At 32.7% G+C, this 24,388-nt stretch overlaps 1 long non-coding RNA gene across 2 annotated transcripts in view; it reads left to right on the top strand.

The window, feature by feature from the left end:
• LOC102952628 overlaps positions 1 to 24,388 on the top strand; it is a 408,067-nt gene that overhangs the window by 244,466 nt on the left and 139,213 nt on the right. Inside the window, exons 3-4 of one of the 2 annotated variants that reach the window (XR_006214801.1) lie at positions 1,521 to 1,630; positions 7,813 to 7,914. This is a non-coding gene — a long non-coding RNA (uncharacterized LOC102952628). The remainder of the gene's footprint in view (positions 1 to 1,520; positions 1,631 to 7,812; positions 7,915 to 24,388) is intronic. The other variant, XR_447156.2, reaches the window with a different exon arrangement.

Here is a 24,388-nt window from a genome sequence, read left to right as displayed (position 1 = left end):
AAGAAGTTCACATGTATTATTAACTATTTTAATCTTCACAAGAATGAATATATGTGAGGAAACTGAGACAAGGAAAATTAAGTGACATGACAAAAAATGGAGGTGATTATCAGAGTCAAGATTTGAGCAATGGATATGTAGATTCACAACTTTGTCTTAAATACTATACTTTACTGTTTAATTTGTGATGTTAGCTAGTCTGGATTGGTTACACAACTAACTCCTAAGGACCAGATTTTAATGTTCCTCTACAGAAATTAACTCTTTCCACTTATTTTCTTAAATTCATCATTCAGTTTAAATTCATTTGAACAATATTGGGAAAATCTTTTAACAAACTAACCAGCAATCACAGACAGTGAATAATCTTTAAGCTGTAAATTATTCTCAAATTCTACATTTTTCAGATTCTCAGTGTCTTGTCTGATCTGACATAGGTTGAAACATTTTTTTATATTCTCTATCCAAGTTGTTTTTGTCAATTTCCATGTAGTTTGAAAAATTGAGGTTATTGAGATTGTAGGTTATTCATTACTTAAAAGTGGAACTATTAAAGTCCTATTGAAAATTTTCCCTTTTACCTCCTTTCCACAAAATGCATTTTGCTTAAATTCTTGACTGGCTGACATTATTAACACACTTATTTGTTTGTATTTTCCTGACATGTTGTTACCATCTTTTTGAAGATGTATATCTTCAAAACTGTTTATCTATGAAATATTTCATAGACATCTGTGATAGATTGACTAATGACTCACCAAAGATGTGAGTCTTAGGACTCACACCCTAGGCCCTGATGAATATCTTAACATCACATGGAAAAAGGGAATCAAAATTGCAGATGAAATTAAATTTGCTAATCAGCTAACCCTAACATAGGGAGATTATGCTAGATTATCAAGTGGTCCCAGTATTAACACATGGGCTCTTAAGAGTGGAAGATATAGGCAGAGAGTATATCAGAGATTCAACATAAGAAAGAAGGAGGAGGGAGCAAAGCATGAGAGGGGCTCCTCCCCCTTTTGCTGGTTTTGAAGATGAAAGGAGGGAGACAGAGACAAGAATACAGACAGAATTTGTAGGCTACAGCCTACAGGGAACTCAGTTTCACAACCAGAAGGAACTGAATTCTTTTAACCATCTGAATGAGCAGGGAAATGGGTTCTCTTTTAGAGCTTCCAGAGAGGAACACAGCCTTACCCACATCTTGATTTTAGTCTGCTGAGACCAATGTTAGACTTGACCTATAAGAACTGTAAAATAATAACCCCATGTTGTTTACTAGTCACTAAACTTGTTATGGTTTGTTATAGTAGGACTATAAGACTAGTAGTATAAAATATATTTTATAACATCAAAATATATTATATACAATAGGATATTAAGGTGGTACCAATTTGCTTCAGTTGTGAGTACAGCATGAAGATAATAGATAACAATTACCAAAGTGGGTGGGAAGATTATCTTCGTGTGTAAAACTTATAACTAAAACTGATGAAAACTAATTCTGTAATTCTTAGAATTCTCAGAAAGATGAAAAATATCAAAAGGAAGGAAGAGAGAAGGTAATTAAATTCTGGACTATTTCTTTGAAGAAAGACCTGCTATGTACCTAAATTCCTGCTCCAAGGTGAATGAGTTATACTTAAAGTAAATGACTCTTCAGAGAATTGCTAGAACACTTAGTATATGACCCCTGCATTTGGGGGATGGTAATTGGACTTATGCCAGGAAAAATATTGGGCATCGGAAGTATTGTCAAGCTGCTTCCTTAGGATAAATGGCAGAGGGAGGGAAAGAGGGAGAGAGATTGGAAGTATTCACAGTCTTTTTCAAATAGATCTAAGATAGGTGCATCCTAAAACAGATGTAGAACTTGTATTTAGGGTCATTTGTAAAGGAATCTTATACCAGAAAAGTTGTGCTAGGGGGTAAGAGTCTCTAAAAGTAGTTCTTATAGGGGAGACACTGGTGAACCAAAAGCTGAAGAATATTGTAAAGGAAAATATTGCCCATGGCATGGCATTGCAGGGACAAGTCACCAATGATAGGAGTCTCACCAAAAGCATAAAAGGAAAAAGGAAGGAAAATGTAAAAGTAAAACTAAAAACAGGAAAAAGTTCTCTAAACTCAGGAAAGTGGCACTTTATACTGTCTTGAGACCTAGAAATAATGGTTACTCCCAGGGAAGAAGTAACCAGTCCCCAGATACCTTTTCCAGATAAAAGGTGGCTTCCATCAGCAGACCTTGGGAAGACTAAGCTACTTGTGAAGATTGAAACGTGCAGATATTAATTTTTATGCTGAAATTGTTCTGCAACCTAAAGTTTTTCAACGGTGTTATTATCTAAGAGCAAACAGAAAACTCCTGAAACTTGACAAGTGTTTAACCAGAAATTTACTATTAGAGAAGAGAGGAGAAGCAAGAGAAATTTACTATGAATAAATTTAAAGAATGATGAGACAAAATAACTTTTGTTATGAATAAATAAAAAATTATGCTTGTTCTGCATGCTAGATACAATGCAGTGAAATAGAAAAAATAGAAACATTTCTTGGAACAGACTCCTCCCTGATTGTCTATGTCTCTAATTCCACAAGGCTAACTAGTCCTAAAGATTTTATTTTCTGCTTTTTCTCCAATTTGGTAATAGTCATATTTCGCAATAGAGTATATTCTTACATTTTTTGTGTGTTTTTAAAAGTTCTGTGAATGCTATTTTATTATCACTTCCATAACTTCCTTTTCTTTATTCAACATTTTGTTTTTGAGGGTCACTCATCTTGGTACCGCAATTTGTGATTCACTTATTTTAATATAAAAATAAATATTTTAAATATTTAGTATTTTATTGCATGATTACACTACAATATATTTAGCCATTCTGTTGTTAATGAAGATTTAGGGGGTTTTGTTTTTTCTGTTACAAACAAGGCTACCATGAATTTCAGATATACATTCCCTAGTGCCCATGTATTCAGTTTTATCTAGAGTAACTGAAGAAGGTTCATTCACTTTCTTAATTAAAATATTAACACATTTTGTTTTAGATTTATTTCTTCTAAGAAAGATGAGATTAGATTTTACTTTTTAATCGATATTAGCATTTTAAAACTTTGTAAGTCTTGGAACACATGATTTCCTTTTTCTCACATTGGTAATTTTTTTTTCTTGTCATTTATTAAATCCTAAAAAAAAAAAAGGCAGTTTCCTGCATTTGTTTTTTTGGGTGTATGCATGTGAGATATATTTTCAGGCAGATAAATTGTAGAATTTTTATATTTGAATGGCCTACCATAGTATGAGAATAATGATAAACATGATAAATACAAAATAAGACACTATTGATATTTTTATTTTACACATTAGAAAAGCAAGGATCATCATTTGCTTATAGTCACACAGCTAATGAGGGATAAAATTAGAAAAATAAAAATTGTCTGTGTTTTTGCCACAGATAGCAAGTTAATTATTGAACAACCAAAATATGGAAAGAATGATCAATGTTAAACATTTCTGGGTCCATTGCATGCATATTTTCCTACTTAGACTTACAGATAATTTAACAAGCTTTTGTTGTTGAAATAAATGAACATATTTAAGGTTGTAATGTTATTACATGAATATTTTGGCTTACTATCAACTGGATCTTAGAATTATACAAAACTTGGTTGCACAACTATAAGCTATCAAAACTGTAGATAAGTATGTCATAATCATTTCTTATAAGACTAGTCAAAAATATATACATATATATTATATTTTATTTAGTTGTGTCCTAAGATACATGCTTATTTCATATATATGTGAACACATATACATGAATGTATACATATTATAAAATAAAGAAAAACTGAAACTTAAACAAGAAAGGCATACAATGTTAGAATTAAAACTTTCAAGGTCTAGTCATTTTATTTATTTTATTTTATTTTATTTTATTTTATTTTATTTTATTTTAATTTTATTTTATTTTATTTTATTTTATTATTTTATTATTTTATTTTATTTTATTTTATTTTATTTTATTTTATTTTATTTTATTGTTTTTTTTAAAGTTTATTTATTTATTTTGAGAGAAAGGGAGTGAGCATGAAAGAGGGAGGAGCAGAGTGATGGAGACATTGAATCCCAAGCAGGCTCCATGCTGACAGAGCAAAGCCCATCTCAGGGCTTGGTATCACACAGATCTTGAGGTCATGACTTGAGCCAAAATCAAGAGTCAGACACTTAAATGACTGAAATACTCAGGGACCCCAAGTCATATTTTAAAGAAAATCTTTTTTATTGGGAAAAATATCCTGGTAACACATCAGTCTGAATACATCTAAAAATTCAGTGTAAATTGCAAAGCTATATGTTGTATCTAGATAAAATAGGCAGCCTGTTGGGGTGCATGGATGGCTCAGTGGGTTGGGTGTACAACTTCAGCTCAGGTCATGATCTCACAGTCGGTGAGTTCCAGCCCCGTGTCAGGCTCTGTGCTGACAGCTTAGAGCCTGGAGCCTGCTTCGGATTCTGTGTCTCCCTCATTCTCTGCCCCTCCCCCACTCACACTCTGTCTCTCTCTCTCTCAAAAAAATAAACATTAATTTTATTAATTAAAAAACAATAGGCAGCCTATTGATCACTTGGTTTTAACAGACTGAGTGAAGTTCTATAACAATCCATAAAGACAAATTTGAGGAAAAGGCTGCTATTTTCTTAAAAATTGAGGATGGTTCCTCCTCTAAAGAATGTGATATAACAGGGATTTTAATAGTACAGTAGTTCCCCCTTTCTCTGCTGTTTGACTTTTCATGGTTTTAACTACCCAAGGTCAGCTGTGCCCCAAAGCAGATGACTCTGCTCCTGACTTACAGTCCAAAGGTCACTAGTAGCCTGATGCTATGTCATCATGCCCACATCATTTCCCCTCACTTCATCTCATCATGTAGCCATTTTTTATCTCACATCATTGCAAGAAGAAAGGTGAGGACAGTAACAGTTAAGATATTTTGAGAGAAAATACCACATTCACATAACTCGAATTATGGTACATTGTTATGATTGTTTTATTTTATTATGAGTTATTGTTAATCTCTTACCATGCCTAATTTATAAATTAAATTTACCACAGGTAGGTATATACAGAAAAAAATGTATATATAGGGTTCAGAACTATACTATATACACAGAGTGTATCCCCTCCAATGGGGGAACTACCACTATTTGTTTAGAAATTTCATGATTGGGCATCTTGTGGCTCAGTTGGTTGAGTGTCCCAACTGTTGATTCTGGCTCAGGTTATGATCTCACGATTCATGGGATCTTGCCCTGTGTCTTGTGGAGCCTGCTTGGAAATCTCTCTCTCCCTTTCTCTCAGTCTGTCCCCTGCTTTCTCTTTCTCAAAATAAATGAAGGAATAAAAAATAAAAGAAATTTCATGAGACCATGAAGCACTTAATGGATGCCTTGAGATTCCAACATTGCTTCTACTCCCTTGAAAGAACTTCCACCAGTATGCAATTAGTATTTGTTAAATTATCAGTCATTTCATGATTCCAGTCCTTGTAAACATTTTAACATTATATATAGTATCACTTCACTCATAAAAAATGTGAAAAGACTTTATCAATATTACATTATATATGTTTGCCACCAAATATTACAATATTGACAACTCAAGTTTTATTATTCAAAATATGCTAAGATCACTTTAACTGTTTCTTTATGAAAACCTATGCAGAAAATATCATCATTGGCTATTTCAATCTGTATTTATTGCCTTTTATTGTAAACTTAAATTACCATTAAATCTGTGAATACATTCATTCAGAGAATATTGTTAGCATCTCTTCTCTTTAGGCACCAGAAAATATGGTAAACATAAAAGAGAAAATAGTGAAACATAAAACATAGGCTGTAATCTTGTTAAAATTTAGATGGTTAGCAAATATCAGTGAACTAAAGCCTGATCCTTTTACATTCAATATGAATAGTTTTGGGTTTTTTTTTGTTTTTTTTTGTTTTTTTTTTTTTACTTATAAGGGTTGTTTATTCAGCAAAATGAATGAATGAATGTGCACATGTAAGTCCCAGTATAAAATTGTATATTATGAAACCTATTTCATTTCTCTTCAGTCTCTAATCAAAGGAACGATTGTTCTATTTCCAGGATGGTTCTACCAGTTAAAAAAAATATATATGCTGGTGACCATAAAGAATACATATATCATTTGCAGAGAAATAGTTAACATAGCGATTCTCAATTTCCTTTGACACAAACCTACTTCTTACTAACATACAGAGACTATGCGTTTTGCAAGGGAGAATGAAAAATCTTCAGTATGCTTGCAACTGTCTACACAAATTCAGTAAAAGGGTAGAGGGGTTCCAACATGATCCTTCAGAGAGATATAATAAGTGGCATCAACATAGACTAAGATATATATTTTTTTTCAGTATGGTGATAGTTTATGATGTAATCTATATTTATGGATGATCCCATTGTAAACTATGGATTCAAGCTGACAGGAATAGTCTTTAAAGTATAATTTTTTAAATACAAAATTATGAGTTTTTCTGATCAATAGTATTTTCCATTTAAGTGGAGTTAACATGTATATAATTCTCAGAAAAATAATCACACACAAGGTATTATTTCCAGGGCATACAATTGTGACTGTAATGCATGATAAGAAAAAGTCACAATCTAATTTTTGAATACAAAATGGAGTTCACATTTTTAAGATGAAACCTTTTACATTCAAAATCATATTTATTTTTATGTTAAGGCTTATTTTGTCCATGTTATATTTTAAAAGACTTTATTGGCATTCTAAATTCTAAATATCACTGCTCTTAGTACAATTCTTGTTTGAAAATATTACATTATTTAAATTCTTATCAATTTAATATGGTTATTATTTAATAGCATTAGCAAAACAATTTCATGGCAAAAGGAATGACTACTTTTTCTAGAGTGAGGTCAATTTTAAAACATACTAAAAATACTACCTGTTAACGTGCTTATGATCAAAAGAAGTGTGACTTTAGAGAGCTCAACCAAATGACTGATGTCAAGCCAAAGAAAAACACAATGATTTGTAAATAAATATAATTTTGTCTACTTAGATATTAAAGATTATGCCTTCCTTGCTTGGTGCAGAGAACACAAGCAGATTATTAAAGAAACATCTACAATTGTGTCTACATGCTGAGATATCAGTCTAGAGTTTTTCTGAGCAACCGATGTCTGAAGTGAAGACAGTTATTCCCTACAGCACTCGCAGTTTACTCCAGGGAAAACTCAATTCTTTTTATCACAAAGGAAGGTAGAACTGGGGAAAAAAAATTAATTGTCAGAGCCAGTAAGATTACCTGAAGCATAATAGAAGAGAAGTTAGCAAGCCCAGGAGTGGGGGAGGAAAAGAAAAATACTGGTGAGAGCACATTATTTATGAAATATTGCAAATGACCTATTGTAAAGAGGATATAAATACTTCTGAGTAAGCTTAATGTATTTTAACTGGTGAGATTGAATTTTCTATACCAAAATTTCTCTTGATCAGTTGCAGTTATAATCCAACTAATGAAAATTCCAGGTACAAGAACAGGCATGGACATTTTAAATTCGAAATAACTTTCATTAGTAATGCTATATAAATCTACTTTAGAACTCATTAAATTGGATTTCTAAACCTCAGATTCATCCATCTTAGTAGCTCAACATATTTCCTCTTTATTCCTTTGTAGTTTAGCATCCAGGCAATTAAAGATAAAATTTGTCTAATGGAGAAAATATTCATTTTTATTCATTAATTCAACAGATATTTACTGAGTACTCATTGGATCAAACACAAGAATGTAATGATGAAGAAAATATTTTTTATGAAATTTACTTTCTACCGAAGGAGTAGAAAGTAATCAAGGTAAGCATGTAAAATGTCCAACATATCGTCTAGTCATAAGAACAAAGGAGAAAAATAAAGGAGGAAAAGAAAAATAGGAGATGATGGGGAGGTGTTGTAATAGCTCCAAATTTGGAACCTGAGCTACTGGAGATCAGGTTTACCATTTACAAAACCATGGAAGACTGTGGAAAGAGCAGATGTGTGGGGAATATCAGGACATCAGCTCTGGGTATGTTAAATTTATGTGTGTGTTTGATATTCATTGGGGTTCATGAGTCTGTGGTTAAAAGGAGAGATCTAGGAAACCAATTTGACAATAAATTTCATATTAAAAAATAAAAAAAAATAAAAGGAGAGATCTAGGCTAGAAGTAGAAATTTATAAATAATTAGTATTGTTTGTGTGTAGTATTTAAGCCAGGGACACATAAAATTACCAAAGGAGTAAATATAGATAGAGGCTAAGTTCAAGGACAGAAAGACTCTAGTGTTATGACGTTGGGATTTTGAAGAGGGGAATCCAGCAAAGCTTACTGAGGAATATTCACTAGAGAAAGAAGGAAAATTAGTATGGCAAACTAGGAACCAAATGAAGAAATGAGTTCCAATGAGAAGAGAAATTAAAATGGCAAGAGAAATATGATTGTGTATATATATATATATATATATATATATATATACACATATGTGCATTTATATGTGAAGTATGATTATATATGTATGATTTTATGCATGTATATATACATATATACAGATAAATATACACACACATTTAGTCAATGTGTTAAATGCTGTTGATAAGTAAAGAAAGATGAATAAACAGCACTATGGATATTGTTGTAAGTGGAGTGTGTTCAAAAGAGCCTGGAAAGAGAAATTGGACACAGATTATACAGAAATTTCTTTCAAGAAATCTTGTGTCAAGAAAAGGATAGGACTATACATTGATAGAAAGTGGAGTCAAAAGCACATAGGTTTTTTTTTTTAATTTTTTAAATTCTTTGGTTGAGAGAAATCACAGCATATTTTATATTTATGGGAACAGTCCAGAGAATAGAAGAATCTGATGATACTGAGAAAGGAAGGAATGGAATTGTAAGGGTAAAAACAAATTCAAAGTGAAAGTAATGTTTTTTCCCATGCAAAAAGGGAAGGAAATTCCCCACTTCTTTCCTTTTCTTGGAACATTTTCTTTAGGTAGCATTTTCCTTAGGTAATTGTAAATTCTTTCTCTGCCCCTTTGATACATGTATGTAAATCATTTAAAAGCTTAAGAAACTCTTGCTGGTCTCACAGTCAAGAATGTTTTTCTCAGGGGCCTGGAAAGCTTCCCTTTGAGATAGAACCATCAAGGAATATAAAGCCCTTATTTCCCAGTTTCTGAGAGAAGATAGGCTTCACTTCAGTAGGTGCCTCACTCCAAGTTGCAAAACCACTTTCTCTCATAAAGATAGAAGTTTATTTTTCCTTTGGATAAAGCCAATTAGCTAACACAGATGGTCATAATTACCAGGTGAATTTAGGATGAACTATGTGTAACCAATGGTGCCATCAATTCCTCCTAGTTAAGAATAGTTTGTCATGAAGATGTATCTAATGGATTGTGTCTGTTTGACTTATGTAAATGGATAATTTCTTTCTGTCTTTAGCAGACTACCTTTGATATACATCACATTCTGGTTTAATGCTTTTTCAATAATAAAACCATTTTCTTTCTCTTTGAAGAGATTTCCTGGGTTGGCAGGAAATTTTGTTTGTAATTGTATTTCCCCAACAGCATACAGCAACCAAGTAGAGAGCTTGACCTTAGCTAGGAGCTGAGGTGGTTCATCCTCATAGAAGGAAAGGAGACAAATCTATGACCACAAATAATAAAAGTGTGTCATATTAAAAACACGACAACAGGCTTCAAAAGGAATCGCCTATATTAAGACCCATGTCACCAAACTATGACTTAGCATAATTACAGTTTCTACTCTCCCAGGAATGGAATCTTAAACCAGTCAGTCAAGAATCACCTGATCAACACTAATTAGGCAATCCACCTGATAGACCCCTTCCATTTCCCAAGGGAAAGTGTCCTTGCAATAGCCAACCTCCTTTATTGCCTAGTGTAACTTCCTTGTCCTACTCCCTTGGCCTATAAAAGTCTTTCATTCTGTACAGCTCCTTGGAGCTCCTTTCTATCTGCTAGATTAGATGCTGCCTGATTTGAATCAATTTTGCTCAATCAAACTTTAAAATTTTTCAATTTGCATCAGTTTATCTTTTAATAGTAGAGATGATGGTGAGAACTTATGGAAACTCTTTTGATAAGTTTTCCTTCTTGGTGATGAAAGGAAGTGAGACCAACAATGACCTAAAGGATGTGACTTTTTAAGTGCAAAAGTCTAAGGTGATACAACTGGTCACCTAGGAGAGTGGGGAGATAAAGGTCAAGAAACACAGTACTTTTTCTAGGCATTGCTAAGGTGCATACAAGAGTAGTAGATTGAAAGTGTAGATAAAGTAAAGAAGGGAATGGGTCTAAGATGACAGATGAGCATTGCCCTCAGCAACTGGGAATTTGTTAGTGCTGTTTTTCTGAGCCCAGCAACCCCTGAGATATGAGAGAGAGAGATGAGATCAATTAGATCTCAGTAACAGTTTCATGTTACTTTTTCAACCATATACTTAACTATACAATTTTTTGTTCTCTTTGTCAAACCCTCACCTAGGATTTCCGTTGTGGTGCTTGGTATGCTGACCAAGTTTTACCTGACGAATGCACATCTCTTCTCTTTTCCTGTCTCAGTATTTCTTGGAAGTTCTAGGAGCTCTTGTGCTCCATATAAGAGAATCTTGGAAATTCGGGGGAATTAAAACACTTGGAGATTGGTAGAGGGTGGAAGCCATGGGAAGATATTACAACCTCCTGGCCTTTAGACAAAAAGTCATAAGATGTGCCTGTGTGTCTCTCAGAGGTCCTGATGGAATTGACTACCCACTGGCTACATCAGCATTTTCAGTAATATACCCTACACTGCCTTTCCCCCTTTCTGTCTCATGCTCTCTGCTTCCTTACTCTTGCTTCCCAGTATTATCTAATGAATAAACTAACTCTATCTCGGTCCCTGTGTTAGGTTCTACATTTAGGGTAAACCAAATTAAATCATATGCTTTTATTCAGGATAAAATTAGAAGTAAAAAAATAAAAATGAAATAATGAAAAAATAAAAATTCCACTCATTAAAGATAGCAGTAACATTCTAAAAAAAATTCAGAGCTTAAGAATGAAAGTAAAGAAACTCAAACTAGCCTTAGCAAAGTGATGAGGTAAAAGGATTTTGAACCTAGAATTCTATACTTGGCTTGAGTAAATAATTAGTGTGGGGGGAAAAATACATTTTTAGACATGCAGTGCATCAGGAAATGGATTTCTGAAAACTTAACCCATGGATTCACTCAGCAAAATATTAACAAAAACATGAATTAAAAAAGCCAAAAATACTATTATGAACAAAAGCATCACCATGACAATTAGGGTCTCTTTGTAATTGCTCACCACTGTAGAGTAACCACGATATCTTGGTAGCAGTCCAGGGTACATATTTGAAGATCTATTTACAGGAAATTATCTATATATCCATCTGTAAGTAGTAAGGTTCAATTTGTAGTCTTGTGTTCAGTACTCTTAAGACCTGGGATAAAACATGGTAGAAAAAAATATTTTTTAGGCTCCTGAAGATTTATCTTTACTTTTTAGTATTTCCTAGTAGTAAGAAAACAAAATGATCGCATTTTCTCAGAATACCATTCCAACATATAATGTATATTATCATATAGATTGTTAAGAAAACAAAAAAAAAATGACAAGATAAAAACTAAAGAGAAATAGCAAATTCTTCTTATTAAGTGCAACATGCTAATCTATTATCATAATTACCCCACTTTGGATACACAGTATTAAATTCAAACATTAATTTATAATGTAGATTGGGTTCCATTTAACTTTATAGTGAAGAAAAATGCTGAAGTATGAATTAAGATATTTTTTCTTTGATATTCTTTTTACTTGTTGATAAACCTACTCACAAGGTATATGTTTCTCAACCTTTGGGCAAGTTTGTGCCCACACGGAATGCAAAAATGTACTTCAGGGTACTTTCTTATCTGCCTTGTAATTCATTATAAACTTTTTTTTTTTTTTTTTTTTTTTTTGAGAAGAAGGCTGAAATGAGAGGGAATATGGTGATGGAAGCAATGGTAATGGGAGATGGGAGGCAAAGGAGGTTAGGTGGAGAAGGAAGATGAAGAAGAGGAGAAGGAAACAAAAGAAGAGGAAAAAGAGTCTGAGACAGTTTGAAATTTCCTCAGACCAAAAGGAAATTTCCCAGAAATACCCCAAAACTCTTTAGGACTCCTCCATGATTTTCACCTGTTCTCTGGCAGGACCTCTTAGTGTCTTTGTGGTATGTGGGAAGGTTCTAGAAATCTGAGCATTGTTAAACAGTGTGGTAACCCAAACATGAACAACAGTTGACTTGAAGAGGACACAGTTACTGGAATAAAGGGGATATCATCACTGCCTATTAAATTGACAACTGGAGGGGATCATGATGCATTTTGGCTTTAAGAAACCGGGTTCTGCCCTCATGCTAAGGGAGACTAATGATAATGGTGCAGATTAAATGTCCCATTCTCCTGTTGGAATAAATGCTTAAAGTCAAGATTGATTTGATTTATCAAAAATATACAGAAGAAAGGTATCTTGTTCTTAGGGTTTCTAAACTAAAATTCATAACAGTTTCATGAATTGCCTCATTCCTAGGCATTCAGTCATAAAAGCATAAAAAAAAACCAGTAGGCTTGGGGATATACTAGCATAAAAATGACTCCAATTTGAATCATACTGGGCCGATATGCTTCAACCTCTTCTGTGACCACAGTTAAAAATGGAATTAAGCCTGCTGACTGAACCCTGTGAGTAGGTCCTGATTGAAAGTTTCCAGTAAAGACTTAGAATGATTAGGAGATGCGTGTGTTTTATTTTGCCTTTTACAGGTTTTTGTTTATTGCAATTCAAACACATTTAGACAGATATTTTAGTTTTCAGTTCCCCTGGAAGCATATCCTTAGGCAAATATTTGAATACAAGTAGTTTATTTGAGTGGTGATCCAAGAAACCCTGGCAAGGAAAGTGGAAGTGAGACAGAAGGGAAAAGAGCCAAAATCCAACATAGGGTGCATTAGCAAGCAAGCCTCTGCTGTGGATAATTGGAGCTTAATCTTGCTGGTGAATTCTGAGAGCAAGCACCTCAGAGCTATTCCTTCCATGTGAAAGGGAGCCAGAATACTGGTGCACAAATTTCCTTCATTTATTGGTTGAGGGCTTGCCTAGGGAACCTTAATCTTAGCACATCTGTGCATCTCAATGTAACAAAAGAAAGCCCTTAGGCAAAAAGAGTCATATGCTGGCCAGCTCAAGTACAGTGCAGTTTGGGGCTGGGGGTGGGGGGAGGGAGGAAACGGCATTAAGAAGAGCAGACACAAAACTTTTATCACAGAACTCACCTATCCCTATTCTCTGATATCTGACTTTTTGATTGATAAACATTACTGCATGGCCTTAACAGGCCTTTGAATTCAGTTTCTGACATCACCAACTCCTTGATACTCATGATTACAAATTTCTTACTTACTGTCTTAATGCTGGAAATGAGTTTTTAGAAGCATTTTGGAGGGAAAATCACACCCAAATGAACTTGTGTTAAATTAGCATTGTGTAAAATTCTGCATACAATCCAAAATTCATTTGGGGGTGGGGGAGTCACAGAAATGTTCTCTGAAAGATGAATAAATAATAACAGTGTATGTGTATATAATTATGTATGTAGTTATCATTTATTCAATATGTATATTATATGTATATTCATATTCTAACATTATGAAGTTATTTAAGTAATAGAGAGGACTTATTTTCTATTTTCCATATTCAAGTTTTTATTACACACAATTATTACATAATTGAACTGAAATTATAGGTCATTTAGAAGGTTAATAAGAGTTGTAGATGTAATTCAAATTTGCTAGTATTTGCTTTGGTTGTGAATTGATTTGAAACATCGTAGAGCAATGGAAAAAGATATATTGTCTTGAAGCCTTATTCTCATTTTAGTTCCACCTAATTAAATTTTATATAAAGAAAAAAAAATTTTGATGATATATTTTGATTATTAAACTCTTAAAAAAATGGACAAAAATGAATCAAACCATCAAGTTGCAATATATGAGTCAATGCTAAATGTATGGATTGTTACCTATTTTTAAATATGCATTGTTGACCTTCCATACATTTATTCAAAATTTACACTTACGCTTACAACATCACAAATCTTAAGAATATTGTAGACATTTGTTATATCCGTAATGGCAGAGCCTGGCACTTTCTTTGGCCAGGCCATCTAAGTGCAAATACAGGCATTCATATTAAAAATCCCTATGATGTGGGATGTGACAAATGTTTTTTATAATTTAAAAGATAATAACCCTGGTTATCTGCTTACTAAATTTTGCTAGTGCGTATATATATAAATACTAGAAATTTTTACGCATACGTGATCGTTGATAACCACAAGAGTGGTATTTTCAGGCTTATTGCTTCCAAAAACAGCTGGAGAAGAAAAGGTTGGCTGTAATTCCTGATTTAAACTTGAGCAAAGAAGATTAAATAAATTATATTTTTAATTTCATTATATAGCGTTTTACAACATTTACTGACGTACACTGAACATTGAAAGAAAGGATAATTAGAAAAAAGTGACTTATTTTATAATACTAAATTTTAAGATACAAGAAGTCACTGAATTTTACAATTTCAGTGAAGGATAATTAGAAAAAAGTGACTTATTTTATAATACTAAATTTTAAGATACAAGAAGTCACTGAATTTTACAATTTCAGTGGATTTCAGAAATAATCTTGTTGGAATCGTTCTTTTTGAATGTGAGAAAAATGACCCTCGGCTTTAACTGAAATAGTCAGTGGCTGCACCAACATTTGAGTGCAGGCATCCTTTCTCCAAAGCTTACGTACAATGTATCATTGCTTCATTAGAAGTGGCGAGGGATCCAGTCTTCTGCAAACACCTGTAATTATGTTTTTCACCTATCATACAGTCAATATCTCTGTATTCCCCTATCTGTGCAGCGCTGGTGATCCAGCATCTACAGCCGTGATTATAGTCCTATTGTAAATGGAGCAGAATATGTTAAATGTTTATTGGGAACAGAGCAGGGATTTAAGCTGTTTGTGGATGTGTGTGCTCTAGATTATAAATAAACCCTTGCCTAGCACAACATGGCAATGTAACAATACCCCGCCCTGCCACTGACCTTAAATAAGAAACCCCAGGCATCTTTATCCAGCCACTTACTCATTTCATTTGATAAGATTTTCGCTGATAGGAGAGAGGAAAAAGCTCTAGCTAAATGGTTCACAGAAATGGTGTAAAATGATTGTACTGAGGGAAAAATAGTAGCGGATCATATGGAGCCAGATATTTCCTAAATTCAGGCTACTCTCTGAATTTGTTAATCATCTCTTAAACACAGACATCCTTTCTCCAAAGCTTATGTACAATGTATCATTGTTCATTAACAGTGTCCAGGGACCTAGTCTGCAAACACCAATAATGATATTTTTCAGGTATCGTAGAGCCAGTTGAGGATTCAATTTGTTAAATCAAGACTTTGTTGTTTAAAGTTTAAGTCTTTAAAATACCAGTACAACTTTTGTGCTATACAATGGTTACATTCCTTAGGGATAGCTATAATAATTCTATACTCTTAAATGTAGTAGTGTAACATTCATAAAAATAAGACTTAAAATACAGTTACTATAAAAGCATTGCATATTAACAATAGAAGTAAATGTTCCATTTGGGAAATGATTTTCAGGTTTGTTCACAAAGCTAACTATTATCTTATTTGATTTGTAAAAGTACATTGTTAGTCATAATCATCAAATATCGAGCCATCATTCAAGGAAAAATCATAGTGCATTTTTTGTGTGTGAGAAGAGTTTCTAGTAGCTATAAGACACGCTTTTTACCTAACCATCTTTCACTAAGCAGCCATGAATATTTTTCACACATTCTTCTTCAGCGTATCAAATTCAGCACCTACAAAATAAAGTTAAACCTTTGTTCAAGTTAATTCAGAGTGTTCTAATAGAATGAAACAAGATCAAATATGTGAGAACATCTAGAAAATAAAAACTAGTCTATAAATATTACCTTTAGGAAATGTTTAAGACATAGATATTAAAAAATAATTCTAAGTGTAGAAAACCCAATAAGTAACCCTCATTAAGAAAGATGCTTTTCAACAAAATACAGGACTTTTTTTCTTTTTTCCTTTTTTTTTTTTTTCTTTTCCCTTTGGCTGATCACTTATTGTCAATGCTAGTAACATAATTATAATTCTTGGCACATTTTTTTTTTTTTTTTGCATTGTGCTTCTAAGTCCCTTTAGATATCGTTAGGACTTTTTGCCCCATAAATTAACATAACATATTGTTATTATTTATTTAGCAAATGATTGATTTTAATATGGCTTTGTTCAGGCCCATAAACAAAGAAATACAAATGAATCAGTGTCATCTTAATATACTTCAGACTTTGAGAGAACTCTACGATCATCAAACAAAACTTTTCCTTTTTTTTTTATTTGAGAGAGAGAGAGAGAAAGAGAGAGAGAATAATTTAAGCAGGCTCTATGCTCAGCGTGGGGCCAGACAGGGGAGCTTGATCCCATGACCTGAAAAGAAATCAAGAGTCGGATGCTCAACCAACTGAGCCATGCAGGCACCCCAACTTTTCCTTTTTCATATATGCAGAAACTATAATTTTAAATGATTTCCCTTATGTTATATAAATAGGTAATAAAATAGCAAAAGCAGATTAACAAAAAAAAAAACTGAGAAACATGATGGATGCTAGAGAGTCAGAAGTTAAGTTTGAGTCAAGGATCTGTCATTTACTAGGTCTATGACATAGAGTTTTTGAAATTTGTTATGCTTCTTCTGAGACTCCGTATGTGGGACACTATATAAATGAAATAGCATCAAACTTAAAGAATGTTATTACTGATCCTGTGCTTCTGAAACACAATCAAAATTTCTAAATTCATTTGTAAAATTACTTGAATATTTACTTGTAATTTATTTTTATATTTTCCAACTGAAGTAAAATACTTTATGAAACATATGAGCATCTAAACCAAAAATAAACAAAACATAATTCCCAAAGTGGTTTTTATAGACATTTCAGTCTAGAAATAAAAGTTGATTGTAGTTGATGCCAAGACATTTCATGAATCTAAAATGTAGAAATTCATAAGAACAATGAAGAATCCTTTCACTGTGAAACCCCAGAGAATTACTAAATAGTTGATTGACCAAATAACTAGAGAGTTCTCAAAACAACTTACATAAAGTGATATTTTATTGTATAAAGAACACAGATGTTTAGACATATGCTGTCCTTTTTTTAATTACATTACATTTTTGAAGAATCCTAAGAGCTACAAGTATTTTTCATCATTTCAATTTTTGATTGAGTGTCAAATTTTATTGCTTGGCATTCCTTATTCCAAAGTAGGTAACATAAAATATTAACTCTTCTAATATCTATGTGGTAGATGTTTCCACTCTAACAATGAAAATTGCTCATGAATTCTACATCTTATTGAATTGAGGGAAATGGGTTACATTAATTGTAAAAGAGAGAGAGAGAGAGACAGAAAAAAATGGGAGCAGCAGCTCTCTCAATGCTCACCAACTCTCTCTTAGAGAATTCTCAGCTTTCTCTAATTTCTCTCTACGTAGTTTTGTCAGTTTCCTGAACATTGTTTCTGACATGATTTGATCCTCTCACTCATTTTTTGAAATTCGCCATCATAAACCTCATGCATTTGTAGCCCAGAAGGGCTATCTGTCTTGAGAGCACCTATAACTGTGAACTGCTGTTAAGTTAACTGATTGTGAAATAAGCCTTGAATACCTTTCCTCATCACTATTGAAGAAATTGTTATGTAAGTACTGAAAAACTGTTAAAATTTGGTCAAAAGTTCTTTTAGCCTTTATTTATATTTTCATTTCAGCATTCTGTCTCATGGACATAGGTATGATCCCATGATGGTAAAGTGACAAATTCAGTGACAGGTATTCCACCCAAATGTCATCCTTACCCAGTAAAATTTACTAAGTCCCTCAAACAGATAGATCACTACCTACATCATGTTATATATGGAAAAATATTTAACTCCTTCATTTATAGTTAATTCACCAAATATTTATTATGCAACCACTACAGAGATTATCCTAGACAATAGGGGCACCTGGGTATCTCATTCGGTTAATCATCCGACTTCAGCTCAGGTCATAATCTCATGGTTCATGGGTTCAAAGCCCACATAGGGCTCTGTGCTGACAGCTCAGAGCCTGGAGCCTGCTTTGGATTCCGTGTCTCCATCTCTCTCTGCCCCTCCCCTTTTCATGCTTTCTTTCTCTCTCTCTCTCTCAAAAAATGAATGAACATTAAAAAAAATTAGAAATAGAAAAAAATAGAAAGGAAATTAATATCCTGCTCAAATTTTGCCTAGTCCCACCATAGGTCCTTAAAAGAGAAAAGGTGCAGAGGGAAAATATTCAGAGTAAAGATAAGGAAAAAAAAAACACCTATATACAATTAGAAGAAAATTATAAAACTTTAACTTGATGTACTTAATCTTGTAATTATGGTTTAAAATATTATCTCTACACATGTTCTAGAACACAATAAAGCATACCTTTCAAATTTATACAAAACCACTTAGGAGAATTGGACTTTTAAATGAGATCACCACAGTTATACATGGAAAGATTATTAATCAGACATTATGGCTATTGCCACTAATTTTCACAACTATATTCTAGCAAACATGCTTAGCAGAATGAATGTGCCTTTCACATAATTGGAAAATTGGGGTTTTCTTTGTTTGTATAAACATAGGTAGGGTTTTCAGGACACTACAGAATGAATGTGGAAATGCTATGACCTCAAGTATAATATTTTGGTCAACACTGCCTTTGGACCACCATAAAAAAAATGCTGCTTTTAGAAGCAAATCAAAGGTTTTATGTGGAATCTTTTCCATGTAAAAATACTTGGTACAATATTACTGTACTTCTGAAATCTGAATAAATTATGGCATATTTCTATTTGGGGAATTGCATACTTAAGCAATATTATAGCTATCAATTCACCTTACAGAGTGCCACCAGATGGAATTTGCATAATGTTTCCAGTGCCATCCTTGTCAATTAATTCTGGCAAGCAAACCAATCAGGTAACAAAGATGGACATTTAAGTCGAAGAAGAGAAAAATGGTTTACTTCCTCCCATGGCTTGATCCTCAACTTAGTGAATGAAATAAGCAGGAAATTTGATATCAGAATTGTCACAAAGTTAATAATTTCCCCATATTTAAAAAAATTCTTTTAACATTTATTTATTTTTGAGACAGAGAGAGACAGAGCATGAACAGGGGAAGGGCAGAGAGAGAGGGAGACACAGAATCTGAAACAGGCTCCAGGCTCTGAGCTGTCAGCACAGAGCCGGATGCGGGGCTCAAACTCACGGACCATGAGATCATGACCTGAGCCGAAGTCGGACGTTTAACCTGCCGAGCCACCCAGGCGCCCCTAATTTCCCCATATTTAACCCACTGTCAATTTTTTTTAGAATGTGGTCTGTAATATTATTTAACATAAATTTAAAAAACATAACTTTTAAAAAAGTTTTTAAAAATACTTTTAATATTAATTTAAGATTTAAAATAATTTTCATCCCTTAATAAATTTATGTAAATGAATAAAACTGAAAAAACTAAGTAGAGCCAGAGTAGCAAAGATTTTCCTTTTCTACAGTTTATCCAATTAATATAATGTGTATAGTTTTATAGATGCTAATGCATAACTGACTAATAAAACATAGAAAACCCAATAGTTTCCAAAGGGATATATATTCTGGTAGGAAAAGATAAGTATACCAAGTAACACCCACATACTCATGTGTATCACAAATATATACCACATATATTTTCCTGCAACAGATTTTAGACAAATCTACCCAATAAAACCCTAGTTCTGGTAGAATTTCCAAAATGAAACTAGAACTTTTTTTTTTTTTAATTTAAATTTACTTCATGAAACCTTGAATGGCACACAATTTATTGTGTTATTGTGTTATTTCCAAATTGTTATTAGTTCTTGTATCGAGTTTGATAAAGCTCATATTTTTCCTTTTATTTTAGTTACATATCACATTTTACAAATTAATGAGAGATTGCTCATTACCTACAATATACCATGGATTTCCAGTAGAATTATTTTATTTTTTATGTTAGATTTGAGTGATTTATATGCCCTGTGAATTTTGATTTCTGTACCTCCTAAGTAAGCAAAAGAGCAGACTTGAATGATTAGACCCTCATATTTACATTAGGCAGTATCATTTGAAGTATGTGAGCTCTGTCTATGTTGATTGGTTTCCTTTAAAATCAGCTCTGTTTTCTAAAGAACACTTAAATGTAACTGGAAGGCAGGACATCACAGTGGTTAAGAGCATGGTAATTAAAGTCAAACACATGCTCGACAGTTTATTCTGACACTTAAGACAGAATTTTTCAAAGTAATTTAATATGCCAGGTTTTTTAAATTTCATAATCTGTCCTATGGGGATAGTGATAACTCCTCTAATTTGTAAGAATTAGCTAGTTATTTATAGTTTAGCAAGTAATTAAAGAGTATCTATTAATAATTAATATTGATGAGAGATATTTGTGACAGTCTATAATATAATAGTCAGGTTTACTTAAGGAAAATGGTCTCCTATAAGATACAAGATTTTTTCAGTGGTATCTTAACAATTCACATATAGTTTTCCTTTACTGGCAGTTTTAAGAAATTTCATATCATGTTAATAAAATTACTGCCAGTTTTTAAAATAACTTGCAAATTCTTAATACTATCAACCTGTCGATTATGGTTTTTCCCACTTTTTATAACCATTTATTATGTTACATTTGTAATTGCCTCCATGCATTTATAGAATCACAAGCTTATCAATAACATAAAGTGTTCCCTCCAATTTGGCAAAATAAGGAATATAAGGAGCCAGATATCATGGATATAGATTAATGTGTAACACTAGAAAAACGTACAATAATGTTAGTCACACAGGAAAGAGAATAACATGGTAGAAAGTAAGACACAGGACAAAGCACTAAAATGCATGTTTCAATTAATATGAGTATGAAAGAAATCATTCTTCTCATGCACATAAATGAGAGAAAGATATATTCGATTTAACAGTCAGGGAGAGGACATGGCTCAAGTTGAGGTCAGTGAACCAGAGTCAGATATTAAATAGTTATAGGACCAAGGCCCTAAGGGCAAGAGAGTACATGAAGCAGAGGAAATGATACAGAGGAAAAAAATAGAAACCTAAACAACAGAAAACAATCAGGTATTCATGTGTATCAGACGCAGCAGAGTATAGTGACAATATAGTTCAGACTTTTGAGTTAGACAGATACGGACTGTATTTGGAAGTCAATTCAATTATTATCTGCGTAAATGTGGTTATGACTCAGTCCACTCAACTGTAACAATAGAAAAGATAATATTCTTTCTGGCTCTTAACAAATGCTAATTGTTAGTATTGATATTTTGTATGAACACAGGCAAAGGACCATCCAGGTTTTGAGGTACCTGAAGCTGATGCAATTTGTGAAGTCCTTTTAGGAAAAGAATGTAAATTCCAAATACTTATTTACATAAAAATAAGAACTAGGAATGAGAAAGTAAGTCACAAGTTACAAATACCACAAACTTCACAAAGTAAAAAAAAAAAAAAATAGTTAAATGATTTTATTAATGCACAGCTCAACACAGCTAAAGAATACCTTTTTTTCCTAAAATATCATTGGCATATTTTATGATGACTTTTTCATAGTACAGTGGTTTCATAATACAATTTTATGGAAATCATAGTTTGCTCTCTCCTCTAGCTTATTTAATTGAAATTTATTTTAAATTATTATTATTATGAAAGAGAAGCAAGTTTAGAAAAAAGTTCATTCAGGTTCATAACTTAATACTGGAAACATCATGCAAATATTCAGGATTATTGTGAAATTTAAACCATTACCAAGATTCTTTCACTTAGGCTATAAAAATACAGGCATTTCCGATTTTCATTTGCTGTGATGTCTTAAATGTTGGCTGTACTGATGCTACTAATTAGCTAGTTTATCATGGCTGATTCTACAGCATTACTTACATAATTGATTTTGTGTGTTATCTTTGTCAGTGTCAGTATTTTATATCAAACCAACAACAAATAGATAATGGCCAATGAGTTCATAATACAATGATAAACTGTAATATCGTTGTATTGAATATAAAACATTCAGTTCATACTCTAAGTACTCAATATTTGTTTCTTTTTAAACTTTTTAAAAAAATGTTATTTTTGAGAGAGAGAGAAAGAGAGAAAGGGAGAGACAGACAGAATGTGGGTGGGAGAGGGGCAGAGAGAGGAGACACAGAATCCGAAGCAGGCTCCAGGCTCTGACCTGTCAGCACAGAGCCTGATGTGGAACCCAAACTCACAAACAGATCCTGACCTGAGCTAAAGTCAGAAGCTTAACCGACTGAGCCACCCAGGCGCCCCCTCAATATTTGTTTTAATGCTATAGACTCATGCCCTACAAATATGAGATTTCTGATACATTCTACTTCATGCAATTCCAATACAAGTGAAAAATTATTATTTTCTTACATTGTATATATGCTGCATTACTAAGTATATTACTGGAAGAACACTACTTTTTTAAGCACTCCAGACCTACACAACAGGAGAGGAGGTCAGATGAAGAACAAATAAGAGTAGAAAGAAACTGTTCAGTAAATGCAGATTAAAATATATACATATATATTAATATGTAATATATATTAATATATATATTATACATTAATATATTATATATATATAATGAAAGTGCCAGCAAATTTAGTGTCTGGTGAGAGCTCTTCTTGCTGCCTTGTGAAAGGGCCCTTTACTGGTGTATGTGTAGGTATGCAGCTAAAGTTACATGTATAGGGAAATTTATAGGGTTAAAAGTCTTTATTAGAAAGGAAGGAAGATCTAAAATAAATGACCAGAGTCCCTCACAGGATGTTAGAAAAAGAGGATCAAAACAGAAAACTGAACAAAAAGCAAATATAACAGAGTACCAAAGCTAAAACTTGCTTCATTGAAAAGTTCAACAAAAATGTTATAATTTTTAATTGAAGAGAGAAAACACCAATCAATAATGCAAGAAATTACGTATCCTATAGACCTTAATAGGTATTAAAAATATGAGACTATTAAGCCAACAAAATTGGAAAATTAGATGAAATGGGAAAATTGCCTTTAAGGTATAAGTTATCCAAGTCACTGAAGAAGAGATAGCCTAATTAATTCTGTATCTATCAATTAATGATAAGTAAAACAAAATTAATGAGAAGATAACACAAAAATGAAACAACCTGATAATGGATATTTACAAAAATTGTATGGTGAACATCTTATTACAATGTTAAATATTTAATTCATTGATGCTAAAAATGGGAACAAAATTGGTTTATTATCATCTTTTCTGTTCAACATTATACTAGGAACTAAAAATATTAAGGCAAAAATATCAGAAAAGAAGAAATACAACTGTCAATGCCAGAATATATATTCCTGGACAGGTAACACTACTCTGATTCTTTTCAACGTAAAGTAGTTACTCTTTTGTATCTATTTCATTCAGCATAATGTTTTCTAAGTACTTCAGAGTTGTTCTTATTTTCTTACATTATATATATGCTGCATTCTTCTAGAATATTTTTAAATTTGCCTTCCATATTTAGTTCTATGATCTATCGTATATTAATATTTGTGTATGGTATGAGATAGGAGTTGAAGTTTATATTTTTCTGTGTGGAAAGTATATTATTTCAGCACAATTTATTTTAAAAACTTTCTTTTTCCATTGATTTGCTTTGACCTTTATTTTGAAAAAAGTTGACCACATAAATATGGGCCTAATTTTTTGTATTCTCTGTCGTGTTCCATTGATCCATTTGGAGGCATTTACTTGCATTTGAATATCGTATTTGTATTATTTTCCTTTGTCTTTAGTAATAAATTAGCATAAATTTGGTCTTAAAACAACAGAAAGTTACTCTCACAGTTCTGGAGGCAAGAAGTCCAAAGTCAGTTGTACTGAGTCAAGATGTATGTGTCAGCAAAGAAATGCTCTATGTAGAGCCTTTAGGGGAGAATCCATTCTTTGCATCGTTTAGCTTCTGGTCTCTGTCAGTACTCCTTCGCTTGTGGCCTAATCACACCAATCTCTGCCTCTGTGGTCACATTG

This window comes from Panthera tigris, chromosome A1 (genome assembly GCF_018350195.1).
Source record: "Panthera tigris isolate Pti1 chromosome A1, P.tigris_Pti1_mat1.1, whole genome shotgun sequence".
NCBI lineage: Eukaryota > Metazoa > Chordata > Mammalia > Carnivora > Felidae > Panthera > Panthera tigris.
This window is presented reverse-complemented; position numbering and strand designations above follow the sequence as displayed.